The sequence below is a fragment of the Prionailurus bengalensis genome, chromosome B2, assembly GCF_016509475.1.
Source record: "Prionailurus bengalensis isolate Pbe53 chromosome B2, Fcat_Pben_1.1_paternal_pri, whole genome shotgun sequence".
In the NCBI taxonomy this organism is placed as follows: domain Eukaryota; kingdom Metazoa; phylum Chordata; class Mammalia; order Carnivora; family Felidae; genus Prionailurus; species Prionailurus bengalensis.
Window position 1 is genome coordinate 53,124,979 of NC_057349.1, and position 14,099 is coordinate 53,139,077.

The 14,099-nt window shown below is 40.2% G+C and overlaps 1 protein-coding gene across 2 annotated transcripts in view; it reads right to left on the reverse strand.

Annotated features, from left to right (window-relative positions):
* Positions 1-6,402, reverse strand: part of COL21A1 (collagen type XXI alpha 1 chain) — a 175,941-nt gene extending 169,539 nt beyond the window's left edge. Inside the window, exon 1 of one of the 2 annotated variants that reach the window (XM_043591679.1) lies at positions 6,163-6,402. The gene's annotated coding sequence lies outside the window, so the exon portion shown is untranslated. The remainder of the gene's footprint in view (positions 1-6,162) is intronic. The other variant, XM_043591678.1, reaches the window with a different exon arrangement.
* Between the last annotated feature and the right edge of the window lie 7,697 nt (positions 6,403-14,099).

Genomic DNA, 14,099 nt, shown 5'->3' on the forward strand with positions numbered 1-14,099 from the left:
AAAATGTTATTTTTATATAATAAATTGAAGGGAGTTTCCCACAAAAGAAAGAAAGAAAGAAAGAAAGAAAGAAAGAAAGAGAAAGAAAGAAAAAGAAAGAAAGAAAACTGCCAATTGGCTATTTATAGACTTACTAAACTGAACTTAGCAACTTCTAAGAATCCCCCTAGGATAGCCAAGCACAGGGTGAGCCCTTGATCATTATTTGATGACTGGCTGAACGCTTACAAAGAATGTTCCTGTCTTAATATTCTATCTAATTCTGGAAACTACTGGAAAACACAGGCCTAGACATATCCCACAAAGTGGAATCAAATTCTCTTCCTAACAAAGTAGCAAAATACATATATAATAGGATTTTGTATTTTTGAAAGTATTTCAAAAGTTGTTTCAATCATTGAATCATCTATGGATTTGAAAGTTATAACACTATGACACCTACATTCTGGTGTTTATATCTGCCCCAACAGTGTAATAAAACATTTAAAAACTAAATTTCCAAAGAATATTTTTAGAACAACTTTCTAAAAGCTCAAACTTCACTAGAACTTCCTTTTACTTTGGATTTAAAAAAAAATTGTTGGTCCTTTATCTTTTCTTCTTGCCACTGATAACTCTAAAAACAGTTAACAAATAGCATAACTTTGCAATCATGGCTGAATTGACCTAAATCAAAACAACACACACAAATCAAAACAAAAACTAAACACTGAATCAAACACAAGCAACGGGCAGGATTCCCAGAAGGTCACTAAACTTGGACGTGAGAAAATTGTCAACGTTTCCTGAAATTTTCAAAGATATCTCTGAGTTTTTTCATTAGAAAAGCCAAAATGCCAAAGAAACAACAAAGAGAAAAAACTAAATTGAATCATTAGAAAAGACAAACCTAGTAGGAAAAAAATCCTTTTCCCAACTGACAGCTATAAATTTATTAGCTTGGCATTGTGGACATATTGTTTTCTGTGGTTTTCATTAAGAAAATCTTTTGAATAAATAACTCTGAACGCAAACTGGTTAAGTGGGATGGGTAGATCTGTAGCGTTCCAAAAGCATTCTCGATCTTGGATTATGTGCCTTTGTCACATCATCTGACTTTTCAGAAGGCAAAGTAGTTGAATGAAAAATGTACTGAGTAGAACACAGGAAATCTGATTTGTTATCCAGTGCTATACATGAGCCTTTCACCAAGAATGATGCCTCCAAGCCTCCGTTTCCTCTTTATATTACAAAAATTATAATACCCTTTAGCATTCTAAAAATTCTATGAGTACCTGGAAATCCCACGGATATTAATGTGTGATGTTACAGAACATGTTAAGAACATGATTACTCCTTTTCACAGTACATTAACCCAACTGATTATTTTTTAAATCAGCTTGGGCACCAAAATTCTAAAAAAATCTCCTCAGGTGATACCAACGTACAGTCAAGCCTGGGAAGCAGTGGGTTAAAGCAGGGATTCTCAAAGTGTGGTCTTTGGCCAGCAGCAAAAGCATCTGGGAACTTTTAGAAATGGTATTCAAAATGTTGTATTATTTTCTGAGAAACTTGAAGTACTTCACTTATTATGAAACAAATTCTCCCACTATTTAATACAGAAAAGCCATCACATGAACATAACCTATACTATTTTTTTCTTAGGATCCAATTTTCAGAGGTAAAAACAGAAAAGAGAGCTGCCACTTAAACCATTCATTAATTCCAAGACAAAATAACAGTAAATTCTTATTAAGCATTTACTAAGAGTCAGGTTTATATATGCTAGCTCATTTACTCCATACAACCCTGCTGAGGGAGGTAGTGTTTCCCCAATTTTACTAATGAGGAAACAGATGCAAAAAATAAAGGTATATAACTTATCCAAGTTCAAACAACTAATAAGTGGCTAGGCAGCACGGCCGAACAGTGTCCTCAACCATAAGATGGAGAAGAAAGTTAGGGAACTCGGCCTCCATGTCTGATTCTCTAAGTGAGACCGGATCACGTGCCAGGAATAAACATTCCTCCTTTGTTTCTCACAAGAATGATAATGAATCTAGCTAAAGAATTACTACTGCATGCTAAGAAATATAATCCAAAGATAATAAATACAAAGTAAAACATAGATCCATTCCAGTGATGTGTTTTACTCACAAGACTTTCAAGATTGGCCTTCATAGTAAAACCAACCACTTTGGAACAAAATAGGCCCCTGAAACCAAGTAAATGAATGCCAGGTACCTCTCATCAAAACCCTTCTCTAAGTGAGCCAGGTTATGTAAATCAAATGCAGTTAAGCTAGCCTCTCAAAGAGGATCTCTGCTCCAGTCCTTATGCCTAAAAGTTGAGAATCCTAAAATCACCGCGGGGGCATTGCAGCATTGATCATTCCTAATTGGCCACTTACCACAAGCAGTGCTGCCACATCCTGTCACTGCAAATTGCGACATCACAGGCTCTCTTGGTTCTTCAGATATATTATCCAGAACACATAATTTGATTACTGGAAGTCTGAATTTTCTTCCACATGCCCTTCATTTTCCCCATCAAGAGATGTGCTTCTGATCTCTCCTCCCACCCCCACAGCTACTTCTCATCTCATAATGAGTGAAACAGAACACTGTACTTCTATGAAATTGTAATGACAGTTACCAACATTAAGTTCTAATTATATTCAATTTAATAACATTCAATTGTAATTTCAAAAGTATCCTAATAAAGACCTGATTTCGCAAATGAAGGAGTTACTAAGATGCTTATGTGCTGGAACCTCCATTGCAGTTTAGTCTTCCAGAAGAAACGTAAGATTCGTAATAGGCAGGTACTGTTAGTTAGGTGTGAGGGTGGAGTAATAAAGCAGACGCTGGCCACACCCTCAGAGCCACCCCAAGGGTTATCATCCACACCTTCAGAGCCACTTCTAAGGGCTAAAAGAACAGGAAAGGCCTAGCCACAGAGCTGACTCAAAAGTCACAAGGGGACTTCTAAGAGCTGAGAATGAGCACAAAAGGTGCAACCTGCCCATAAGTACCTTTAAGGTCACAAAGAAAGCTCATTAGACACAGTAATAGTATAACCTCTGGCATTCAAAGATGCAAGATAAAGGCACTTTAAGTTCAAAATCTAATATTCGCTTTATCCCTGAAATCAAAGGATAATCAAGATTAATTTCCAGGTACAGAATAATCTGGCATCCTTTTTGGAATTGATACCCTATTTTTTCATGAGAACTTTTTGGTCCAGATCAGTTCCAATCAAATACCGAGCAAAGAATTGCTTTTTGTGTATGTGGTTTGAAGCATTCTGAAGTTATTGCAGCTCAGGAGGAAAAGGATTCTTAAATTACCTCACCTCCCCTTTTTGCCAGTTTAGGCCTGTCCTTGCTGTGTCCTCATTTTGCTTTCCCTGATATTGTCTTGAACAAACCTTGATGTAAGTGGATAAGGTTTCATTCTATTCTCACTCACAAGCACTTAAACACCAGGGGCGCCTGGGTGGCTCAGTCAGTTGAGAGTCCAACTTCGGCTCAGGTCATGATCTCACAGGTCATGGAGTTCAAGCCCCGTGTTGGGCTCTGTGCTGACAGCTCAGAGTCTGGAGTCGGCTTCAGATTCGGTCTTCCTTTCTCTCTGCCCCTCCCCCACTCACGCTCTATCTCAAAAATAAACATTAGGGGCGCCTGGGTGGCTCAGTCGGTTAAGCGTCCGACTTCGGCTCAGGTCACGATCTCACGGTCCGTGAGTTCGAGCCCCGCATCAGGCTCTGGACTGATGGCTCAGAGCCTGGAGCCTGCTTCCGATTCTGTGTCTCCCTCTCTCTCTGCCCCTCCCCTGTTCATGCTCTGTCTCTCTCTGTCTCAAAAATAAGTTAAAAAAAAAAATTAAAAAAATAAATAAACATTAAAAAAAAGTTTTTTAAATACTTAAGAAACACCAGATGGTACTTCTCAACTGGTTCTCTTGAATGCCACAGCATGCCACTTTTAGATGCTCTTTTACCATCTGAATTTTCTTTTGTAAGGAATGATACTGTGGAGGGCCAGAGTTCAAGACTATTTAAATGTGAATGTTAATAGATTATAAAATCCACCCGATGTTGAGATACTTCACCACAGATAGTGAATAAAGACTAATTGATTTGAAGCTAATCAAGTAAAAAAAAAAAAAATTCTAGAAAGTTCCATTAAAAACATGCACTAATATTACAAAAATAATTTGAAAATATTCCTGTGTTCACATTCTGGTAAAAAGTAAATACTGTAAATTCTAAGGGTTAGGTTGACATATGAATACAACATCTAATACAGTATTAACATATTTTTCATTTCAAAAAGTATTTGGGGATTAGGTTTTTTCTTAGTTTGAGTGTGGTGTGTATTTCAAGCTAACAAATATTTACTATTTTAAACACTTTAGTATTATTTCATTTAACTTTGACAACAATGTGAGAATTAAAAGTATGCATTATTGTACTACCACAGTCCCCATTTTACAGATGAGGAAAGTGAGGCTCAGAAAAGTTATGCAACCCTCCCAGAGCACAGGGAAGCAGAAGAGCACATTTTGAACCTGAGACTTGAGCCTCAAAGCCTCCTGTTCGTAACCACTACCTGTATTTTCCCCAGTTCTCTAAACACAAGCTCGGTACCTGTCCCTTAGCAAGCCTATATGTGACTACAGTCACAAACTCGCACAGCAAATACCAGCTTGGAAAATAAACGTTCTCTGTACAGGATGTCTTGCTACAGTTAGCACTGTGTTCACCACACCACACATGTGCTGGGGCTGGAGTCATGCCTATTCTAGCTTTTTAATCCAATGTCAGATTTTCTAATCCATTTAAGCTTATTTGCAAAGTCATTCTATTTCTGTACTAATGACTTAGAAACAGCTGGAATCTTTTCAGCCAAAATTTTGAAATCTCAGATCTCTATTAAAAGAAAAAAGGAACCACTTCAGATAATCCAGAGACCTGCAATGCTGAATTCCCTTTCACTCTGGAGAACTGGCATAAATTCCTTAAACCTCCAACTGCTTTAAAAAAAAAAAAAAAAAAAAAAGTCCTGTAATGTACACTGATGACAGGGATGATCTGGAATCTTGTCACTGGGAGCCAAAGATTCATGTTATTACAACTAGAAAACTCCTATGTACATTTCTTCTTTGGCTTCATTTCAACTCTAAGAACATAAAATTCCTATTCTCCCCTAAAGTATGCAAATTCCACTATGTCAAAATTGCTCAAGATGATAGCTAAGTCTCTATACCCTTTATAGGATCCTCCAAAGTTCCCAGTATGATTTTTTTTTTTCAATATGGGTAAAACCCTACCAATGCATACCTCGGATTTTCCGAAAAGTATGGTTTCCTTCTCCTTCTGTGGAGGGGAATCTGCAGGTGTTTGCGCGTAATTGAGATCCAACCCAATAGTTCTCAAAAGCAAGCAAATGCTAGCATCACCTGGAGAACTCAAATAACACAGAGAGCTAGGCCCTACTTTGAGAGTTTCAGTCTGTGCCCTAAAGTGTCCCTTCAAGTTCCCAGGTGAGGCTCCTGCTGCTGGCCAGAGATTACACTTTGAGAACCACTGCTTTAACTCACTGGTTTCCAAACTATTCCACGTGGAAATCACCTGAAAAGAGTTGGGTTTTTTTTGTTTGTTTGTTTTGCTTTGTTTGTTTCTTTGTTGTTTTTTTTTTAATGTGGACGCCCCAAGCCCCACTCCTAGAGACTCTGATTTAATTGGCCTGGGGTCCTGCTCAAGCACCAAGTTTGTGAAGCTCCCCCACGCGCGCGTACAGCGCAGGAATCTTCAAGAGCCTCTGGGCAGCGTCCTGCGCGTTCAGCCACTCTCCCGGCGCGCCACGTGTGGACTCCACCGCCTCTTCCAAGGGAGACGTTGGGCTTAGGGGGTACCTCACCGCACAGCATTCGTTCTCGGGGCCAAACACCTCGAGGCAGAAATCAGCACCCATCGAACCTCCCGTGATCCGTTAGCACTCAGTAACTTTGCAAGACAAACCCTGACATCCCAGCCTCCAGCCTGGGTGCGGGACTTATCTCTCAGTTCACCAACCGTTTCAGCGCAGGGAGAAACTGTACCCTCAGGCCAACCAAAACGTCAGGCTGCAGCCCCCCTGGAGGGCCATCAGGGAGAGGGGAGAAGGCAGTGTCACCTTACCTGGCGCAGCGTCCAGGGTCGGGGTGGCGTCGCAACCAGCTGCGTGTTGCACCAAGGGTTCGGGGGCGTCCCAGGGAGTGACCTGCCCCAACCGGGGCAGAATCTGGGCCGAAGCGGGCTTGCTGCCCTCCGCCCCGAGCCCCGTCTCCCCGCAGCGACCAGTGCCGAGCGCCGCGGCTGTGAAGCCTGCTCTCAGCCCCCTGGAGGCGGAGCCCGGGAGATAAGGTTCGCGCTCCCCACCCGCCCCCTTTCCGGTGGGCAAGGCCAGAGGGTGGGTTTTGGATCGCGATCTCCAAACTAGTGGAACCCTGGTAGAAACACGCTCAGTTAAAATCCTGCCAGGACCAGAAAGTAGACGACTGGAGGGGCGGACTGAGGGACTCCCCGGGAAGCGGGAAGGTTAAAGGCGACTTTCAGAGGGTGAGAGGGCAAAAGCACCAAGGGAGCGAGGACCTGGGGAGCGTCGCCTGCACTCATCAGAGGTGGCCTGCCTCTCTTGGCCCTTGAGAACGGCCCCCAGGGGTCGCCAGGGTTAGTCACCCTGCTCCGCCCTGCAGCTGACTGTGGTACCTGTCTTTGACCTAAGGTAACAGCTACCAGAACACTTGAGGGGAGTTCACTTTCACATAGGTAGGCGGTTGCCTTTGCGGCCCTAAAAGTTACAGGAAGTCCTGGAACAAGGTGACTGCCTTTGTGACAATAAAGGAATACTCATTTGTTCTGTCCATTACTCACAGAGCGCAAGAAAGTTCTTTCACAGTCCTGTGTTTACAATTCCATTGTGCCCTGGCTCCCTTTACCCCCCTCACCTGTCACTCTCCCCACTTCTCACACTGCTTCCCCACCCCCATGTGGCCTGTTTGCCACCAGTGTGTTTTTCAGTTCCTGCTTCTCTTCATTCAGGTATCACATGCCTCTTCCAGACAGTCCTTCCTGAACACTATAGCCAAATGAAATTCACACAACCATTCACATTCCCTAACCCCACTTTATTTTCAACAGATTACTCACCACTCTTTGAAATTGTATTATTTGTTCTTTTGTTTTGCATCCATCTCAAGGTAAGCTCTATGAGCGAGAATTGGTTTTGTACCTCACTTTCTGCATCTACAACAATACTTGGAACATAGTAGGTGCTCAGTAAATATCAGCTGAATGAATGTGTGAACTAATTTATCTCCAAGGGAGAATGTTCACAAAGAAATGCCTTCCTTCAATAACTGAATCCTAAATTCAGGTCAGATACAAACATCTTGGGAGAATTGTCATTTTCTGCATTTCTTCACTCATTCATTTATACATTCATGTTATAGTCCATTGGTATGCAAATATGTTTCTTCCTAGGTCTTATCAATGAAAACATAACAATTTCCCAATAAGGAGACATAGATAGCAGCTATATATATATATATATATATATATATATATATGTGTGTGTGTGTGTGTATACATATATATATAGCTGTAATTATCTGGGGACATGTTCAATGACTTCTTAGATTCTCAAAGCATGACCCTCTGCTTTTCATGTATTAAATGATTAAAAGCTTTCCATGTATTCCCATGTCTACATCTCCAACCCACGTCTCTTTCTCCAACTTTTAGCTGGACATCTTTATTTGTATGAATGACAAGCACTTCAAATAAAATGTGGTCAAGCCTGAGTTTATTATCTTTGTTTTCCTCTTTAGAAACCTGCTCCTCCTCTCTGCCTTCTTGCCTTTCTCAAAGTCACCACCAGTCATTCAATTGCTCAAGCTAGGACTTTGCCTCAGTCTTCATTCTAAAGTAAATATGACCCTCTCCTGATTAAAACACTAACATGGTTTTCCTTTGCTCTTAAGCTCTGAATTCCTTAACGTGTCTCCACGACTTTTCTCCACACTTAGGACTTGCCGCTTCCTCTCCACCTTCTCACCCCCTTATCCTTGAAACACTAGCCATACTTAACTTCCGCTGCCTCAAACCCTCCGTGCCCAGACTTCTGACTTTCATAAACTCTGAAATAATGCATTTGTGTCATTTTAAGCTGCTAAGTTTTGGAGAATTTGTTATGTGACAATAGAAAACGAATACGGTGACCATAAACCCAGATATTCTAGCAAAGTCTGAATTCCCTGGGCTATTTTCTCGAATAATATTAATTAGATATTAAAAATAAATTATTGTATTCCTCAATAAATACCTTATTAATGGGGCCCCTGGGTGGCTCAGTCAGTTAAGCATCCGACTTCAGCTCAGATCATGATCTTGCAATTCGTGAGTTCGAGCCTGGCATGCTGACAGCACAGAGCCTGCTTCGGATCCTCAGACTCCCTCTCTTTCTGCCCCTCCCCAGCTCGTTCTCTCTCTCTCTCTCTCACTCTCTGTCAATAAATAAGTAAACTTAAAAAAATATTTATTATTTAATTTTATTTGTTTAATAAACTTATTTATTATTTATTAAACACTTTAAGACTTGTCCATAAACATGTAAATTTAAAATTTAGAAAACAGAACATGCTTGCCAAATAAAATTTCCCAATTTTTGTTTTAGGACATTATTGTATCAAATCTATAATATAGCCTCTTCCTCCTCGGTAACAGAGAGCTTAGTCATAGATCCCAAAACCAGAACAGAAGAGACCAAAAAAATCCTTCATTTCCTTTACAGTCCCCTTTATCTCATCTTGGCCCCATCCAAACCCAGAATATGGATATAGAAGGAACTGTGTTACAAAAAGATTGCCTATAATTGATATATTGCTCTCTTAGAAATGCCTTCTGCCCTGACTATTCAGGGCTTAATCCTGCTCAAGCCAATAATTTTTCCTGTTCTCCAGAAGAATAAGCCTATATTATTGCACTTTAAATCTCAAATTTGCAACAGCTAAAACATATTTAACCAATCTACCACAGCTGAGCCACACAGCGACAACTAAAAGTCAGTACCATTGAGAAGCAAGTGTCATATCTGTATTGCTCACCATTATATTCCCATGTGAACAATAAACAAATATTTATTGAATGAACAAATTGGCTAATGTGACAAGACCAAGGGAGAACAACATGAGTGTATATACACTGAATGCACTGATGTTGTTCCAAGCATCAGGCTAGTCTTTTGGGATAGAGCTGCGAACCAAACAAGCCCCTGTGTTCCTTCAGAAGTAGCTAAAATCACCCTCAGTTAATGCACCATTCACAAAGGCAGCAGTTCTCCAATACTCTCTCTCGGATTGCAGGCAGGATCATCCCAAGCCAATCTTACCCTTTAAATCAAAGGCAGGCATGAAGGGAGTGAGAAGTACGATAGGCAGCTTGAAAAGGAAAAGGTGAATTACCTGACAGTCTTGGCGATGCACATCACAGAAAGCAACTCTGGATGAGTTCAACAGCAAAGGAATGTATTAGAAAGATAGTGGCCACAGAAATGATAGGAAGCCTAGAGAATCAGGCTCAAAGACAGACTGGTCGGGCCAAGATTTGTGCAGCGATTACTGCCCAACAGTCCAGTAAAGGCAACACAGCATGAGAAAACAAACTGTGTCTATTCTTCCTGCTCATGCAGCACTCTGCCTAAGACCCAAAGTCCAGAGAGAGAGTCCAGTTAGCCTGGCTTGGGTTCTAAGCCCACTCCCTCATCTGGGGATCTGACAGACCCGAAGCCAGTGGTGGAGAAACATCTGATCCTAGTACACCAGCTGACAACCAGAAACTAAGCATTGTCTGATCAACCTGACCGTAAACTCAGCTGTACCCAGTAGCACTCCTTCAAATGCAGCGTGGACTTAAGTAGTTCCCAAAGTCATGAGGAAATTGCTTGACCAGGTGGCCAACCTTGAGGCAGTTCCCATGTGAGGACTATCCAGGGTGCTAAATGAAGAGGCTTAGGTCACATGCTCCATCCTTGGAGTCAGGAGCAGAGCCGACCCAGGGCCCACAGACTGGAAGAGGGAGATGGCGTTTCTTCAGATAGAATCAGGGCTCTGTTAACTAAAAAAGAGGAAACAAACCTGAGAGAAAGGGATATTAAAAAGCAACAAATGTTCACCACATTTACACCTTTTGCTGTTCAGGCTCCAAATAAAGTTTTTTCCCAAGTGAAGAGAACCCAAAACCTCATCAGACATGCAGCTCCAAATCCAAGATGTGCATTTTTCTTGGTCAGGTTTAAATGGTCCAACAACCATGACTAAATGATAAAATTAACCAATATCAATATTAGAGAGAGAACAAGTAACTTCAATAAAGACCCCCAATTTGGTTTAAAAAAAAAGAGAGAGAGAGAGAATAAAATATATACCACCACTACTGTCAATATATCCTGCTAAGCAGGAACAGCCAAGACTGTTCCATGGAAGAGAAGTAGGTGTCCTGGTCAGCACACTAGTAGCTGCTAATTCTCTCCCAGGAGCATCTCCTTTGATCACTGATCAAAGGACATTGTTGCCAAGGTTGAGGTCTATCTGAGAAGACAACTTCCTTTAAACTCTAGGAGGCTTCTTTCAATTCCCGAGGCTAGAAACTAAAGGTCATTAACTTATCGAGTCATGTCCTTGAATCTAAACATCTACTGAGGATTCCAGTTTCCGGAAAGTAGTTTCAGTGTTCTGACCATCTCCTAGCCTCCATTTAAGCAATTATCAACAGGAATGTGGGGTGGAGAGTCTTGTCCAGTCTGACCTTTGACTCCAAACAAGAGCCAGCTACATTTTTGCAATAAATGTCATTATCCCCTCTGACAATCAGACACTTCATAACAAGAGGTACATGCAAGGGTCCTGGAGAGTAGGCTTCTTATTTCCTTCTGTGGTTCCTACCTTCCTACTGTTGATCCTACAAGCTTTATCATTGGCCAGAGAACTTGGCTTTTCCAACTATCCAAGTCCCCAGAGCACCAGGCTTTATGCCATTTCATTTTATAGGCTGCATTCAGTGACTATAAAAAGGCTTTCTTTCACCCAACTTTTCCTGTTTTTGAAATGAGTTTTAGCTCACGTGTCAATTTCTTCTAGTGTCCTACTAAAATATATCCCCAAAACATCAATACCTTCACATTTACCTTCTGTGTTTCTGAAAGACTCAAATGGTCTGAATCCCAGTTTACTACAGGCTACAGCTTAACAAACTTTCCTCCTATTGCATAATAATGGTGGCCAACTTCCTAGCCCTGGATAGCATCTTTTCCACCCTCCATCCTCCCTTGCCTAGATAATTTTACATTTTAAGCATTGTGACTTGTATCACCCTACTTCTGGCCCCAATTTCTGTATCAATTAGGGCTTCCTGGTTACAAGCACAGAAACTATTTCCAATCTACACAGAAAATGAATCCTTTTGAAATATATGAGTAGGTCACAGAAGGTCTGGAAAACTACATTAGGAAAAGAAGAACCAGATGAAATCACAGATGACAGAACTACTTAGCATGTTTAAAAGGATACCACTGGTGGTAGAAATGAGCTACTTTTCCCATTCATATATTAATCTACTCAATGTATAAAGATAGTGAATTTTATTGGCCTAGGTTGGGTCATCAGTCAACCCCTCAGATTAGGAAAGAACAAGGCATCTAATTGTACTGGCCTACTAAAACTGCCTAGCATGGAAAAGAAGAAATCCACAAAGGAAATCAGGATGCCTCGTACCATAAAAAGAAGGAATGAGTGCTGTGTGTGCAAGACAAAATAAAACAGCTACTATGGAGAAAGGAAAGCTATGCTATTTCCTTAGGACTTTTTCAGAACCAACTGTAGAGACTACTTTCTATTCCTTTCAACACCTACATTCTTGTATCATACACACACTTTGATGGTTAAATCCAAAGGGTTAATATACACTGATTGTATTCTAAGTAGGTATGGCATATAATAGCCCTACCATGGAAATAACTGGAAAATACTTCACATCCCAAAGGTCCATGATTTTTCAGTAGTGATTCTAATGGTCCCTAGTTTTGGCCCCCATGATAACATTACTGGACCACTCAATCCACAGAACAAATCATCCACACAGACTGGTTTGGGGATGGACAAATGACCCAAATTAGGCCAGGCAGAGATCTCTCTGGAATTGTGGGAGGGAGGGAAAGAGGAGTTTTTGTTGTTGTTTTTCTTGGATTTTGAACCTTAGGGACCATGTAAGTCTGAATCTTCCTAGAAGACTATAACTGAGAATGGAAACAACACAGACATCAACAGAAACACAGGAAGAAAGTACAATCAACAGATATCAGTTGAATATCTACATCCAGCCATTACTGAACCTAGTCCTACTTCTAGATTTTTTCCCTTAAGTCAATAAATCCCTCTTTTGTTTAAACCAATTTGAATTGGGTTTCTGTTACTCTCAGTGAGAAGAGTCCTAAACTGAACACTCAAAGCTGAAAGAGCCTTAAGAAAACAGAATGTCAATATAAAATCATTTAGTGTCTATTACTAGGTATTTATCCAAAGAATACAAAAATGCTGACTAGAAGAGGCACATGCACCCCACTGTTCATAGCAGCACTATCAACAATAGTGAAATTAGGCAAAGACCCCAAAAGTCCATCGACTGATGAATGGATAAAGTAGATGTGTGTGTGTGTGTGTATGTATATATATATATATATATATATATATGGAATGGAATATTACTAGGCAATCTAAAAGAATGAAATCTTGCCATTGGCAACAATGTAGATGGAACTAGAGTGTATTATGCTAAGTGAAATAAACTTGTCAGAGAAAGACAAATATATGATTTCGTTCACATGTGGAATTTAAGAAACAACAGATGAACATGGGGAAGGGAAGGAAAAATAAGATAAAAATAGAGAGGGAAGCAAACCATAAGAGACCCTTAAATACAGACAACAAAATGAGGGTTGCTGGAGGCAAGGTAGGTGAGGGGATAGACTAAATGGGTGATAAGCATAAAAGGGGTCGCTTGTTGGGATGAGCTCTGGATGTTCTATGTAAGTGAGGAATCACTATATTCTGCTTCTGAAACCAGTACTTACTATATGTTAACTAAATTGAATTATTTAAATAAAAATATAAATTAGTTAATAAATACCATGTTTTGTTATACATGAAAAAAATCATTTTGTATCTTAAATCCTTCTTAAATTTATAGCTTGAGATGCTAAATATCATTGCTTAATATTAGAGCTTGACATCAAAAATGAATATTTTTATTCCTTTTAAAATTCCAAGATCCCAGGGCACCTGGCTCAGCAGTTAAGTGTCCAACTCTTGATTTCTGCTCAGGTCAAGATCTAGGATTGGTGAGATTGCTACACTGGGCTCTGAGCTGACAGCATGGAGTCTACCTGGGATTCTCTGTCTCCCTCTCTCTCTCTGCCCCTCTCCCACTCTTTCTCTCTCTCAAAATAAATAAATAAACATGTTTTCAAAGTAACAAATGTACATAAAATCCCAAAAGCTCAAGATAATTTGACTCATATTCTAATTTTGTTGGGTGACCTACAGTTATTATTTCCGAGAGCAGGTTCTCAGATCGAAATGTGAGACACGTAAATCAGCAGGAAAAGTTGCAAAAAAGTACAAATTCACCAAAAGTGCAGTCAGAAAGAGTTAATTATTCCATTTCATAGCTTCTCTTTTTTTCATTCAGAGTCCCAAGTTCTTCTAGCCAAGAGAACACTGAATGAATTCACATTCCCCAAGGTTTGGGTCACATTTCTTACATTTTTATTTTAGGGCTAAAAGGCAAATTCAACTTCCCTAGATTTAAACCATAACAGAAATGAGTAACTACCCTATTTCCAGCCAGCTGTGGCAATGATTTCTTGTTAGACCCCTTTCCACAGAAACTCTTCAAAAGATGCTTCATTATGGTTGTTACTGTCAAGATGGAAGAGGCGATTGGCTTTTGTGGTGAAGTCATTTATATACAGGCATCATCAAAAGTAAAAGGAAGATAAATTCTTTGTTGGTTAATTTACTTAT